The sequence below is a fragment of the Lampetra fluviatilis genome, chromosome 11, assembly GCF_964198595.1.
Source record: "Lampetra fluviatilis chromosome 11, kcLamFluv1.1, whole genome shotgun sequence".
Lineage (NCBI taxonomy): Eukaryota > Metazoa > Chordata > Hyperoartia > Petromyzontiformes > Petromyzontidae > Lampetra > Lampetra fluviatilis.
The window spans coordinates 14,100,914-14,113,489 of NC_136285.1; the positions used below are offsets into that span (position 1 = coordinate 14,100,914).

General features: G+C 50.7%; 1 protein-coding gene across 6 annotated transcripts in view; it reads right to left on the reverse strand.

The window, feature by feature from the left end:
- LOC144934851 (plasma membrane calcium-transporting ATPase 3-like) overlaps positions 1-12,576 on the reverse strand; it is a 93,883-nt gene that overhangs the window by 59,810 nt on the left and 21,497 nt on the right. The window lies entirely within an intron of this gene.

The window sequence follows — 12,576 nt, forward strand, 5'->3', positions numbered from 1 at the left end:
AGCAGTGGAACGATCAAGGCCCGCGTATGTACAACGGGGGTACTCATTGACACGCACCAAAAATATGTCATTTCATCCGACCCACCGTCTAAAGCCCACTTCGCACCTTCACAATAAGCGAGCAAACTTCTACACCGATCGCTGAGCAACATGGTGCTCAGGTTGGTGTCGTCGTTTCAGCGATGAGACGCAACTCCTGCAAATCGCTCTCATTGTTCGGGCGTCCAGTGCTTTGCCGCGCACAAAGCGCCGAGCGCCCGCGGAGGCTCCCTTACTCCACCGGCTTGGCAGCTTGTTTTTAATAATTTATTTGCAAATAGATCTTTTTTTGTTTTTCTTTCTTTCAACATTCGATGCTTGGGGGGGGCTTTGAATCGGGCACACGGTGACCTACGCGCGTGTGATGCCAGGGGTCTCCAATATTCCATTTGACAGCGCGCACCCAACAATCGTTATGAGTCGCCGCAAAACACCTACACCCCCCCACCACGCACCAGGAGGAATACGTAGCGGGGATCAAACCTTTGATTGAAAGAAGATTCGCTCAGCGGCAAGTGACCGCTTAGACTACCAAATCACATTGTGATCAGCATCGGTCCTCAGCAATACGATGCGTACAAAACGAGTCGCAGTCAATTGTCAACACCGCCGCTAAACGAAGCCACCCCGGTCGCGTCGGACATTGTTTGACCATACTTCACCACGCCGGTGGTGAGCGGGCATCAAAGTCGCGTCGCCGGGCGATGCTCACCCCCGCTTCGCCCCACATCGACAATCACGTACGGAGTGGTTACGTGAACGCACACCCGTAACGTGCTATTCACCCGATATTGTTTACCTTATAAAGTACTCCCAGCAATTACAGAGACGCATTGAATGTTATTAATAACCATTACACCATCGCGCAGCCACTTGGCCAACTGAAACAATGTACACCACGGCCTGCAGCTATCGTCTTTGTTCCGAAGCCATTCGGAACACAAAGGTGCACTTGCAAAGCACTGGAAAATTAAATACTATGCCGCGTTTTATTTACATAAAGCGGTATTATATACGGTGTAACGTTTTTTTTTGGACCGAATTCTGGTTTTCGCTGGATGCAATTTCGTCAACGCAAACAGCGATCGTGTGCGGTCGGAAAATAAGCGAAGCATTGTGAGCGTGTGATTAACCGCCGTGGCTCTCCATATGTTAAGAAGGAATGTAGTTAATTGTTAACACGTGCAGCACCAGTTACGTTCTCCGTTGTGCATACGCAGGAGGCATACAATAACAACGCGGTAAAGAGCTACGGACGGGACAGAAATAAGAAAATGGGAAGAAGAAAAAAACACAAAAATGACAAAAGTAAATGGGTTTTGTATAGGTCACACACATCCATTTACATCCTTTCAAGTTTGCAAATATTTACCGTCAATTCACATCAAGGCATTCAGTGAACGGGAAAAGGGCCCCATTATGGTGGCGATGCCCTGACGTGTTTGACCGCAACACGACGGGGTGGTCTTTCCGCGGTGGCCGCGCGCGGCCGTGCCACCCAAAAGCGCTGCGCCGTTCGCTTCTCCCGGGTTATGCCGCGCGGAGGTTCGGTGCGTGGACAGGGCGACGGACGCAGCAGAAGAAGATGAAGACAAACAAACCTCTCCCAAGCCGGACTCGGCGAAGAGAGTGGAAAAAGGTGGCCCACCCCCCGAGCGAGCGAACAAACGAACGCACGCACGTGGTTCAGTGCCGCAACCGGTGAACCAACGCAGTTGAATTTCTTTGAACAACCGATGTCCAAAAATTAGAGAGAACGAGGGTGCAAGGTCAGCGGCTGAGCGGAGCCGCGTGGTCATCTCCGAGTGTTTGGCTGCTCTACATTTCCACGCGATGAGACACTTCGTTGAGCGATCATTTGTGGCCAGGTCGCCTCTCAAAAAAGAGTTACATAGCTCAGTGGGGCTTACCTGGTCAAATAAAAAAAAACAATAGTTTAGTTTAGATCTGATGGGGTGGTGAACCCATGATATGCAAAAATAAGTGTTCGGGTTATTTGACAAATTTTTTTTAATTATTTGCACATTTTTCGGCACACCCCAAATGTAACTTCAGCTCCCCCCACCAAATAATATTTGTAGACACTGTCCATGTCGACACCACTAAACTCTGAGATTAGACAAACACCGGTGGCTCACTCCTCAAACTGCCACGAGTTTCGCTGACCGCGCTCACAAAACGTTTAAATTTGTTTTAATTTGACCAGGTAAGGCCCACTGAGCTATGTAGCTCTTTTTTAGAAGCAACACTGGACACAAATGACAGCTCAACGAGGTGGCTTATCGTGTGGAAATGTATAGCTGCCAAATCCTCGAAAACGCGTGTTTCTTAATGTGGAGGGGGAAATCGGAGGACCCGGTTGATAAATCCACGCGACCACGGGGAGAGAGAGACACGCAAACTCCAAGTATACAGCAGGCGTCAGGGTCGGGATCGAACCCACAACCTCCTGTGTGCCAGGCGATGTAGTTAACATCTTGCCACCGCGTCGCTCGGGATCCTGCGGGGGGCCACCATCCCTTACGCGTGGGGTGGAGTGGGGGGGGTCGAGGAGGAGAATCCCGAGATTGAAATGTTTTGAGAAATACAACCACAATAGGGATGATCATTCCGCTTGTTTGTTTAGTGGAATGTTCCCTTCCTTCTCAGATAAACCGGGCAGCAGGGCAAGACAGACCGCTGAACACACAATGGCTCGGAGGCTCGGGGAGGAACCGTTTGAAAGGCACATGATATTTGGGAGATTTACGCACGGCTGCTATCAGTGTAAACACGTGGAAAGGCTGTTGGCGCGCGCGTGAAAGGACATTATGTAACGGCCTTCCAAACAGCGAGCGAGCCGAAGTCGAAGTCGAGTCCATCTCGCAGCGCGCGCAGGCCAAAGGGAGCTGGAAAGAGCCGCGCAAAGCAGCAGGGAGAAGGGCCACGCTTGGGATTGTGCACTGAGAGGAAGGAGAAGACCAAGGACAAGCGAGTGGAACGCTTCCGTAGGCTGGCAATAGAAGCGCGCTTGAACAGGACACGTCGCCAGGAGGGGGGTGGGTGGCCGCGGATCGAGACGAAGGATGGAGTGGCAGCCAAATCAGGGAACGCATTCCAAGAGACCGCCGTCCGCGGAGATGGAGCAATGAAATCACCGCGTGTGCAGAAGCTGGATATGTTATTGTATCATGGCAGGATCGTGAGAATCAGAATATTTATTTTTCCTAGAGAAATCCGATGAGCTATGAAGCTCTTTTTCGCAGACGTCCAGTAGAGGTGTGTGTCCGAACGTTACGACGACAAACAATTTAAAACTAAAACGATTGGAGTGCAGAGCAGAGGATAGGTGAGCGCATCGCCGAGAAGGCGTCAGCTTCGGAATGCCTCCATCCAGCAGCGGATAGATCACGGCCGGTGATGATGATGACGACCGCACACTTTGCCCCCCACCCCCCCGCCCCGTGGCCGTTGCTGCAGGAGACCTTGAAGCGTCTGTCCCGCTGTAAAGCCTTAATGACGCCGCAATGTGATTTGTACGGAAAAACAACAACAACAACAACAACAAAACCTCGCCAATAAACAATGCGTGTTCTCGTTAGCCGCTCCGCAATAGCTCCCAAGCGAGTCTTTGTCGCGAGTTATTTCTTCGCTGCCGACGGCGCCCCGCCGCGCTTCAAGAGTCGCGCGCCTCCTGCCCGAAACTTGTGGCCACACATCGCGGCGTCGGTTTAACGGGGAGCCGGGATTTTACCGAAGAGATCCAGAGTTTTCCTACTTAAACAAAGAGAAAATAAAAAAAACTATCCACAAGTGGGAAAATCTCCGTGGTGGGAAACTCCAACGCATCATGTCGGACAACACGCGGGCGTTGCCCAATGACACAACCGAGAGATGTGATGCAGCACGACCCGCTGCAATCTGCGCAGCGGTATCAACTCACCGCACTCGAGAACGCGGTTGAATCACAGCCAGGAGCCACTTCTACATCTCTGGCCTCCTATTACCTCCGATTAGCACGGTAGTCTAAGTGCGGTGCGAAATAAGTTCAACATCCATACATGGACTATGAGCTCAGAGGAAGAGCCATTGCACAACAACGTTATTGACAAATGTGTTCATTTTTTTGTCTACGAGTCTGTGGGTCTCCATCCGAGTCCCGTACTGCATATGGGTTTCTATTCACGTCTATGGGTCTCCGTATGACTCGAAGCCGCAGGGGACCTCTACGTAGCTCCGTTCCAGAAAGAAGGTCACAGCACCCAGAGCAAAACGCGGGGGCTTCGTGCCGAACAACACGCGGCACGACCCCGAGGAACTCATCGCGGGGAGCGTAATTCGGCGCCTGCCGCGTAAATAAATAAATAAAAAGTCTGCCCCCCTTGGCTGGGGGAGGCTGGCGCTGCCCCGCGATGCCACCATGCGCCCTGAGCCTCGTGACAAGTCACGATGGAAACATTTTCGGTGCGTGTTAATAATGTCCTCGGGCGAAGAAAAAAAACAACACAAACCTTCAAGCACGGAGCAATGATTTATTTTTTGATGGTGGCTGCCGCGCTCTTTACCAAACGCTCTTCAACAAAAGAAACTTTCCATGCCGACTTGGGGGCGGCGGGGGGGGGGAACAAAAAAGTCGCTGTCGAGCCACATGAAAGCGGAGCCCTAAATCATTCCACCAGTCAATGAATAAAAACCCCGTCGCCGCTGTTCCACCACGACCGTCTTTCTCACTCTTAGAGCTGAGATCCAGTGACTCACCCCCCTCCAGCATCCCCCTCAACCCCCCCTCCCCCCCGTTTATAACCAAAAGAACAAAATCACTCCTGAATTTACCGCTGCCTCCCGCGGAGCTTCGTTAGCGCACCGCAGCACTGCTGGGTGTAACTTTTGCCGTCTAAAGATTTGCAGCATGACGAGCACGCGCATACCCATAGAGCCGCCGTGTCGCATCCGCTGCCGGATGATGGGGCCTGTAATGCGACGAACATCACTCTCGAGCGGGTCAGCAAGTGCTGCCTCCTACTGTGTGGACCAGAGATCACTTGAAGGGACCTTCAGAAGTAGTTCTGTGATATCCGCTTCCATGGACTGCCCTCACATGGCGGGGGCGGGGGTAAGATTGCGCCGCTTTGCAACAGGCAACAGAATATCCGATTTGATTTTTTTTTGTCTAGTGACAGGACATCGATCGGGACAAATTGGGGACAAAAATTTGGCGGGATATTTTTCGTTTCTTTTCAAGTCATCGATATATGATTCTCTTTTCTAAACGGCGAGCGACAACTCTAAACATGCTAACGATGCACGGAGTGGGAGAGAAGCAGGGTGGCCTCCGCTCTCAATGGCGACATTAACGGACGCGACACACACGCCTCCGACGAAATCAGCTGCGCTGTGCCCAATCTCGTCGGAAGCCAGAAGCTAACGCAGGGCTGTGGCCGGATGATGTAGCCAGCGGCGTGTATGCCAGGTCGCTACAGGCCGCGGACACACGCTGTGGGCAGCAGATGGCAGTTCACAAAAAATCCGTCGTTATACTGCACCCATATGTTCTCCGCCGTCACAAATTGGGACTAACTACAGTGCTAACGTGTGGTCAAATACCTCGATGACTCGCATGGCATGGAGTGACTCTAATCCAGCAGTGGATCGACCAAGCGCTCTGAATTTACGCACGTACGTGTATGAAATACTGGGTTGACTACAGCTGAGACCACTCGCTACAGGGCAGCACCTTCCCACCTTCCCACCCGCCCGGCCACTGCGAGGAATGTCCAACACTTGACAATCACAACAATATTCGTAACTCTTAAGACCTGATAATTTAGTAGTTTCATATCCCGGGGTTTTTTTCGTCCAAGTCACGAAAAGCTTTTGACATGGGCATCATTACCAAACTGGTATTGAAGATGGATTCGAATCCAAGCAATTAATTAGCAGCCAATGTCTCCCATTTCAGCTTAACAAGATCATCGGCACTTTTCACCACAGGAAATTCCCATTCAAAGCCATTAATCTAGAATTACGGTTTTCTGCTCATTTTCACCAGAGCAGGAAACACAACGCTTATTTGTGTATTCTCTGATCTAATTACAAGGTAATTCATAATTACTTTAATCTTAAGCATGAGCAGCATTATTGACCGAGAGCTAATTACCGCACGTCATTTTACTTATCTTCTTCAAGGAAATGCATCTTGTCGTGCCTGATGAAGGTGACCCTCGTGCAGTGGGTGCTTACAAACAGAGTGCAGGCGACAGATGGCTCAGCGCACTTCCATTAAAGCACTTGGAGCGCGCTCTAAGCATCGACAGAATTCTGCAGGTGACTGCAACTCGTTTTTTTACCCGTGGGACGCCAAGGGAAGATGGAGAAACGGCAGCAGGAGAGACGAGGATGGGGAGGGAGGGGCTACACAAGGCATCGACCCTTGCTGCTGTTGCTGCTGTTGCTGCTGCTGCACGGAGAAGTGGAGTCTGTTTTCTCAGTGGGCGGCGCCAGGGAGAGAGGAGGCGTTCAGAGTGGGGGTGGCCATGCAGATGTCACGTGGATTACGGGAGGCTTCAGCTGATTTAAATAGAGAGCAGAGATAATTCACATTTGGGCAGCTTTCTCCGCTCTTCCATTAATCATTAATTTCCCTAATCTCTCTGTCACCTCGCCCAGCGGCATAGCGCCTCCGATTAGCATGGTTGGCTACGTACGGTGCGAAAAAAGTTCAACGTACACATACGTACATAGCGATGGAGTGTGTCGGTTCTGATGCAGCACTGGGGCTCATAGGCCAGAGGAGGCTCGGGTACTAGGCTATCGAGACAGCAGGGGCAGAGCAGGCAGACAAAGGATCTCATTTCATTCCTTGCACCAGGTCCACTGCCGACCACACCGCTTACCCCGCCCCCTCTCTCTCTCTTCACGCGCGCCCGACGTGAGGCTGTTGCGCGAGATTCTGCGTCGCCAAGAGCCCGAGGTTGGTCTTCGAGGCACACAAAGGCTAATGTCATCACTGTAAGCTAAACCAATATTGCACTGTCCGGGTATTTGCTGTGGTCAGCTACATTCCTGAATATCTGTCAATTGCATAATATGAATAACTTACAGCACTTTAATAATAACCATTTCAATATGGGACCTTTCCTGCCAGTATTAAAATATAACAATATAAGGTTTGACCCTTTTCTGGCAATAAAACAGGTGTCGAGATGTTAAAACACCAAACAGAATCCCTTTTCAAGGAGTCCTGTCTGCATTAACCACACACAGAGTACTTGTGGTGAACGTGTAAACAAAAAAGATGCTCTGATTATAATATATGCATTGTCTTTGAAACTGATTGGTCCATAACAATTTCGTACATTGGGTGCTTGAGCCATGCTTATCGCGCAATACGATCGCGATGATGCCACTTTGCCAAGTTATTGCTCGCTTCGTAAGCCTCCCCACACACCGTGTCAATGGTGGAGGGATGTTTGACCATACTTCTTCGTGCGGGTTCATGAAGGTGGAGGGCGGGAGGCCTCAACCAGCTCACATCACTCACCCCCTGGCGTTAGCCGTGGTTAGGAATCAAACTCATGTCACCGGAGTCACAGTGCAGTGTGTGGACCGCTGTCACACAATCGCTGCACGCCATCCGCACAATTTCGTGGGAAGGAAATTGAAATTGCACGCGAGAATGAAAGTGGTCGCGACTGCTAATCGGCGCTCGATTTCATAACGCTGCCCTCAGATCCCAAAAGCAGCTGGGTAAGACAAAAATTGCCAAGAAACATTTTCCTGGGCAAACAAAATCAATTAAGCAAATAAATGTGTTACAGCTGGGCTTCGCTCCATTCATATCGCATGGAAGGTGATCACGCAGCTGCTACTGTATGCTTCACAGATGGCCAATAGTCTGCCACTAATGGGGCCACGTTTCCCTGTGATCTTACCCAATAAAGACGTTTGCGCGGAAATTTTGGACCATTTTGCCGGCGCACGCGGTCTATTCTATTTTAATCACTTTCATGTCACGGGACCCTTTAACATCCGACGTGAAGCAGACGGCGGCGTATTTGTTGGTTCACGCCGCAGCATTAACCAGTGCGGCCACTGGGTTCGAACCGCGAGCCTGTGCAGGAAGGGGGGCCAACGCCCAAAACTCGAGAAAGCACGCGTCTCTGATTGCACACCGCCTCTCATTCTCAGTGCCCTCCAGGCGACGGCAGGGAAAGTGGACGGTGTCTGAATGACAGTCTTCTCGACAGACATGTTCTCCACCTGAGGACGGCTGCTTGCATTGTGGCCGAAACGTCGTGAAAATTATTTTATTATGTTTTATTTTTATTATTTTATAATTTCCATTCTACGTGACTTTACCGAAAGAACCAAGATGAATCCCTGCAGTCACGAAAGCTTTAAATCGAAATCTATTATTATTACTTTTCAAACGTAGCAGCGTCGTTGGCTTCAACGCTGCAAGTCGCCCGGTTGGCTCCGGTGGTTGGTGCTCTATCAGAGCTCTGAAGCTTTTCCATGTTTTTGTGTTAAATGTTTAGCAAAATAAACGTTTGTTTAATTGTTCTTGGACACGTGCTTATTTCATTGTTTTTGGCGAGCATTTTCTGGCCTGCTTTTTTATGTTTGTTATTTATTTTCATAAGCATGGTGTTTGCTTTTACTGAAATTGTGTTTTGTGCTGTACATTGTTGTTTGCCATCCAGGTCTCCATTGCAAGAGAAACATGAGTCTCATGGGCTAGCCGAGCTATAAACTCTAAACTACAGAGTGTGTATGCGAGTCCGTGTACCTATGTGTAATTAGTACTCATTATTTACGCTTAATTATCCAGGATAGCCTCACTGAGTCTTCACGACTATTTTTTTCAGGACGTTCCTGCCAAGTTTTCACAGGAGGGACCCACAATTGAGATGCGCTTCCCAATTAAGTTATTTGCGTGTACTTTTATATTTTTCAAATTTGGCTAAATTGGATCATCTTCACACAGCGGCCTGCTCTTTTCAAATTACGTAATGGGCCCTTTATCATACACCGTGACACAGACGTTGCGTATGTAATGGTTTAATTCATCCGCAGTATTATTCGGGGCCGCATTTCGGATTCTAACCGTGAACCTCTGTAACAATCGGCACGCTGCCCTACGAACTTGAGCACCATAATTGGATTCCCGGCCATGGGTAACGTCAGCATTGAGTGGCGTCTGGACTTGTCCTGGGCCTCTCCTTGGTCGACTCGGCCTTAACTGAGTACCGAGTACAGTGTGTAAACATCAGCAATGGGGAGGCAAAGGTGGCCAGGCGTGGTGTTGGCCACCCACCTACTTGCGCGCCATGCCGACCTTCGTAGGTGCTCGCTAACAGCATTTGCCCCAACAGTCTGTTAAGGCGACACGGGGGATCTTTCTATTTGCTGTGCGTGATTTACAAATGGTCCAGCGCTGAGAACAACCACCCACCTGGAATGACAAGGTGTAGCAAACGTAGCACACTGGCTATCGATTGTGCTGCAAACGTTGGCCAAAATGGGCCCTGTAATTCCAGGATTTTATAGCAACCGTGGTAAAACACATTTTGTGTCAACAACGGCGTAGCGTGGTTGGCATGAGCCCTCATGCGAGGAATGAAATAGCCCCCCCCCCGAACCCCCTCTGTCTGAATTCCCACCCCTCTTTCAGAGCCCGGCACCTGGGCCCCCATGGCCCATGGACCCCAGCGCGGTGGTGACGCGCACCTTACGCCTGCGCACTCAATAAGTATGCCACTGGTTTGTCAGCGGTTACATCTGGATAATGACCCGATGTGATTACCGTGCGGCCGCCCACACAACCTCACGGCGAACGGGCGCGTCTATCAGCGGAAGTCATTAACTCGTTCGTTTTGTGTGATCCGCTCTCTCTCTCTCTGTGTGCATGTCAGTCGCCCGGGCCCTTGCGCCAATTGTTTTTACGACAGATATTTATGATATCCACCTGTCAGCATGCGGTGACCTCGTCCACACAGACGGATGTTGGGTCTCCAGAGCCCAGAATCTCATTGGACGTCTGGTTTCATGTCCCGTGAAAAATGCAGTCCTCCCGTTTTTTCTAGACTGTTATTTTTTATGAAGGTTAACCGACCTCTTTGAAGTGACATGAACGCATTGTTCCAACAGTGGAGAAGACAGAGAAGAATGTTTCATGTTTAAGGCATTCTTCATCAGCCATCATCTACCCAATGCTAGATGAAGGCTTCCGCGAACCCGTCACCATCTCTCACGGTCCAGCTATGCAACAACCCGTCTGTTTCCTGCACGTGAGCCGATTTAATCGCTCCATTTCCGTGGGCGGAGGTCCTCTCCACCATATATTCCCACCGTTGGTTGCCATTCCATGATTAGTCTCGACCACTGACCATCGTCACACATCCAGAGACGTGTCCTACCCATGCACACTTAATTTCCTAGCAGCAAATTGGATGTCTGTGCCACGCATATGTTATCCAATCTACGTGATCCTCTTTCTGTCTCTCAGCGTGCAGCTGTCTCCCTGCACACTTCTCTGCTCACTTTTCTTCAGACTGTGTGCATGGAGATGAAATCCCACGTGGAGATGGAGCGACACAATCAGCTCGCGTGTGGGCAAGACCGCGAGCAACGGCGACAGCCTGGGAAGTTCTTCATCCAGGAGTGGACGCATCATGGCAGTCGACGATCGGTGTGACAATGATGATGATAGATGATAATTGCATCGCGTGGAAATTGAAACTGTGGCGAGACTAGGGAGGCTCAACGTCGACTGCCACGGGGGTGAGAGCTCTAATGAAGGGCGTGCGTTGCCCCGGCATGCCGTGGTTTTTGTGCGATCCATCGCTACCGCACAATGAATGATTGGCGTCGATTGACTGCGCGAGGATCGCGGGTAACACCAGGCCGAGAGCGACGCCAAACCCACGCGAAGTCCGGGACAACGCCCAGCACAACAATACCACATCTGCCGGTGCCAGCAAACAAAGGGGTGGGCGACGAGAGAGAGAGGAGGGGGGGGCAATGTTATTTCGGTCCGGTGAAGAAACGCGCCGCGGTGTGAAAACATTACCGCTCTGAACGTGAATACTGAACCTACACGGGTGTTCGCGTGGTTTCTTCTTTATCTTCTTAATGTAGCGGTGGAAATGAAAACGTTCACTCCGCTTATGCAGTACGCTGGGGCGTTGCAACAAAACAAAAAACGGCACGCGCGCGAGTTCCTACAATGGAACAAAATCAGCGACGGCTCGTTGGAGTTTGCATGAAAGTCAAAGCGCGGCTTTGGGCTGCACGCGTCGGGAGGAGAAGGGGACGGCAACGAGACCGAGGACGGAACGGCAGCTGAAGGAGGGAGAGCGCACGCGAGCACGACCCACCACGAGCGTGTTGTGCGCGATGGGATGAGCTTAGCGTGCAGCGGTGAGACGCATCGTGGCATTGCAGTAACCACGGTGACATAACACGGGGAGGCTTTCGTCCAACAGAGGGTAGAACATGGCGAATGACAATTTTTTCTTTTTTAGCAGGTAAGGCCATACTGAGCTGTATATCTCTCTTTTCAGAAGGGACCTGGTCACAAATGATAGCTCAACGAAGTGGCTTATCGCGTGGACAGTTATAGCAGCCAAATACTCTGAAGAGTATGTTTCTGAACGTGGAGGGGAAAAAAACTGAGAAAACCTCACGCGACCACGGGGAGAGAAACATGCAAACTCTAAATATACAACAGGCATCAGGGTCGGGATCGAACGCACGACCTCCTGTATGCCAGGCGAGGTAGTTAACATCTCACCACCGTGATGATAACTGAAGACGCATCACGTGCATTCTCGTCGCATCTGAGCGCGAATAAGGACATGATTAAAAAAACGCACAACGTGAATTATCCCTCTTATGCTTGGAGCTGCCTCTCCCTGGTGGGAGGCTCCTGTCATCAAAGGTCACATTCGCATTTCGCGAGGTCTAATTGGGTCTGGATTAATGGAGCGATTCAAAAACCTGCACGGCCACAACCTCGTTTAACGAACGAGAACACCCCCCCTCCCCCTCCGTAATAATAGGGACGCTCAATTAAAAAACGTCGAATTACAATCTTCGAGGCAGCTAAAACTTACAGCGGGCGGGCGGGCGGGCCTGTCAACGGTGCCACTTTAAGCGGACACGGGAAGCAACACGAGAGCGAATGTCCAACACGGGGACGCCGGCCATACGGGGAGCGCGCGCGCGCGATTCAACGAGTCGGCTTCACAAGCAATGTGCATTCGGATGCCAAGCCGAGCCAAGGCGATCCTTACACTGTACAGGCGACTTTTAGACATCATCATCATCATCCTCCTCTCCACCCAGTAAACATGGAACGCAGGGGCCAAACGTCGGGGCAACGTTCGTGCAACGGTTCCAGCCACATGTCAACGTTGAACCAACGTTGACATTGTTTACTGAGTACTCACAACTAGAATGGAAACTGAAGGCGCACGGGATTCATCAGTGGACAAAGCAGTAGCAGCAACAGCAGCAGCAGCGGGAGCAACGCACGACCCATTTGTTGCTCAAAGA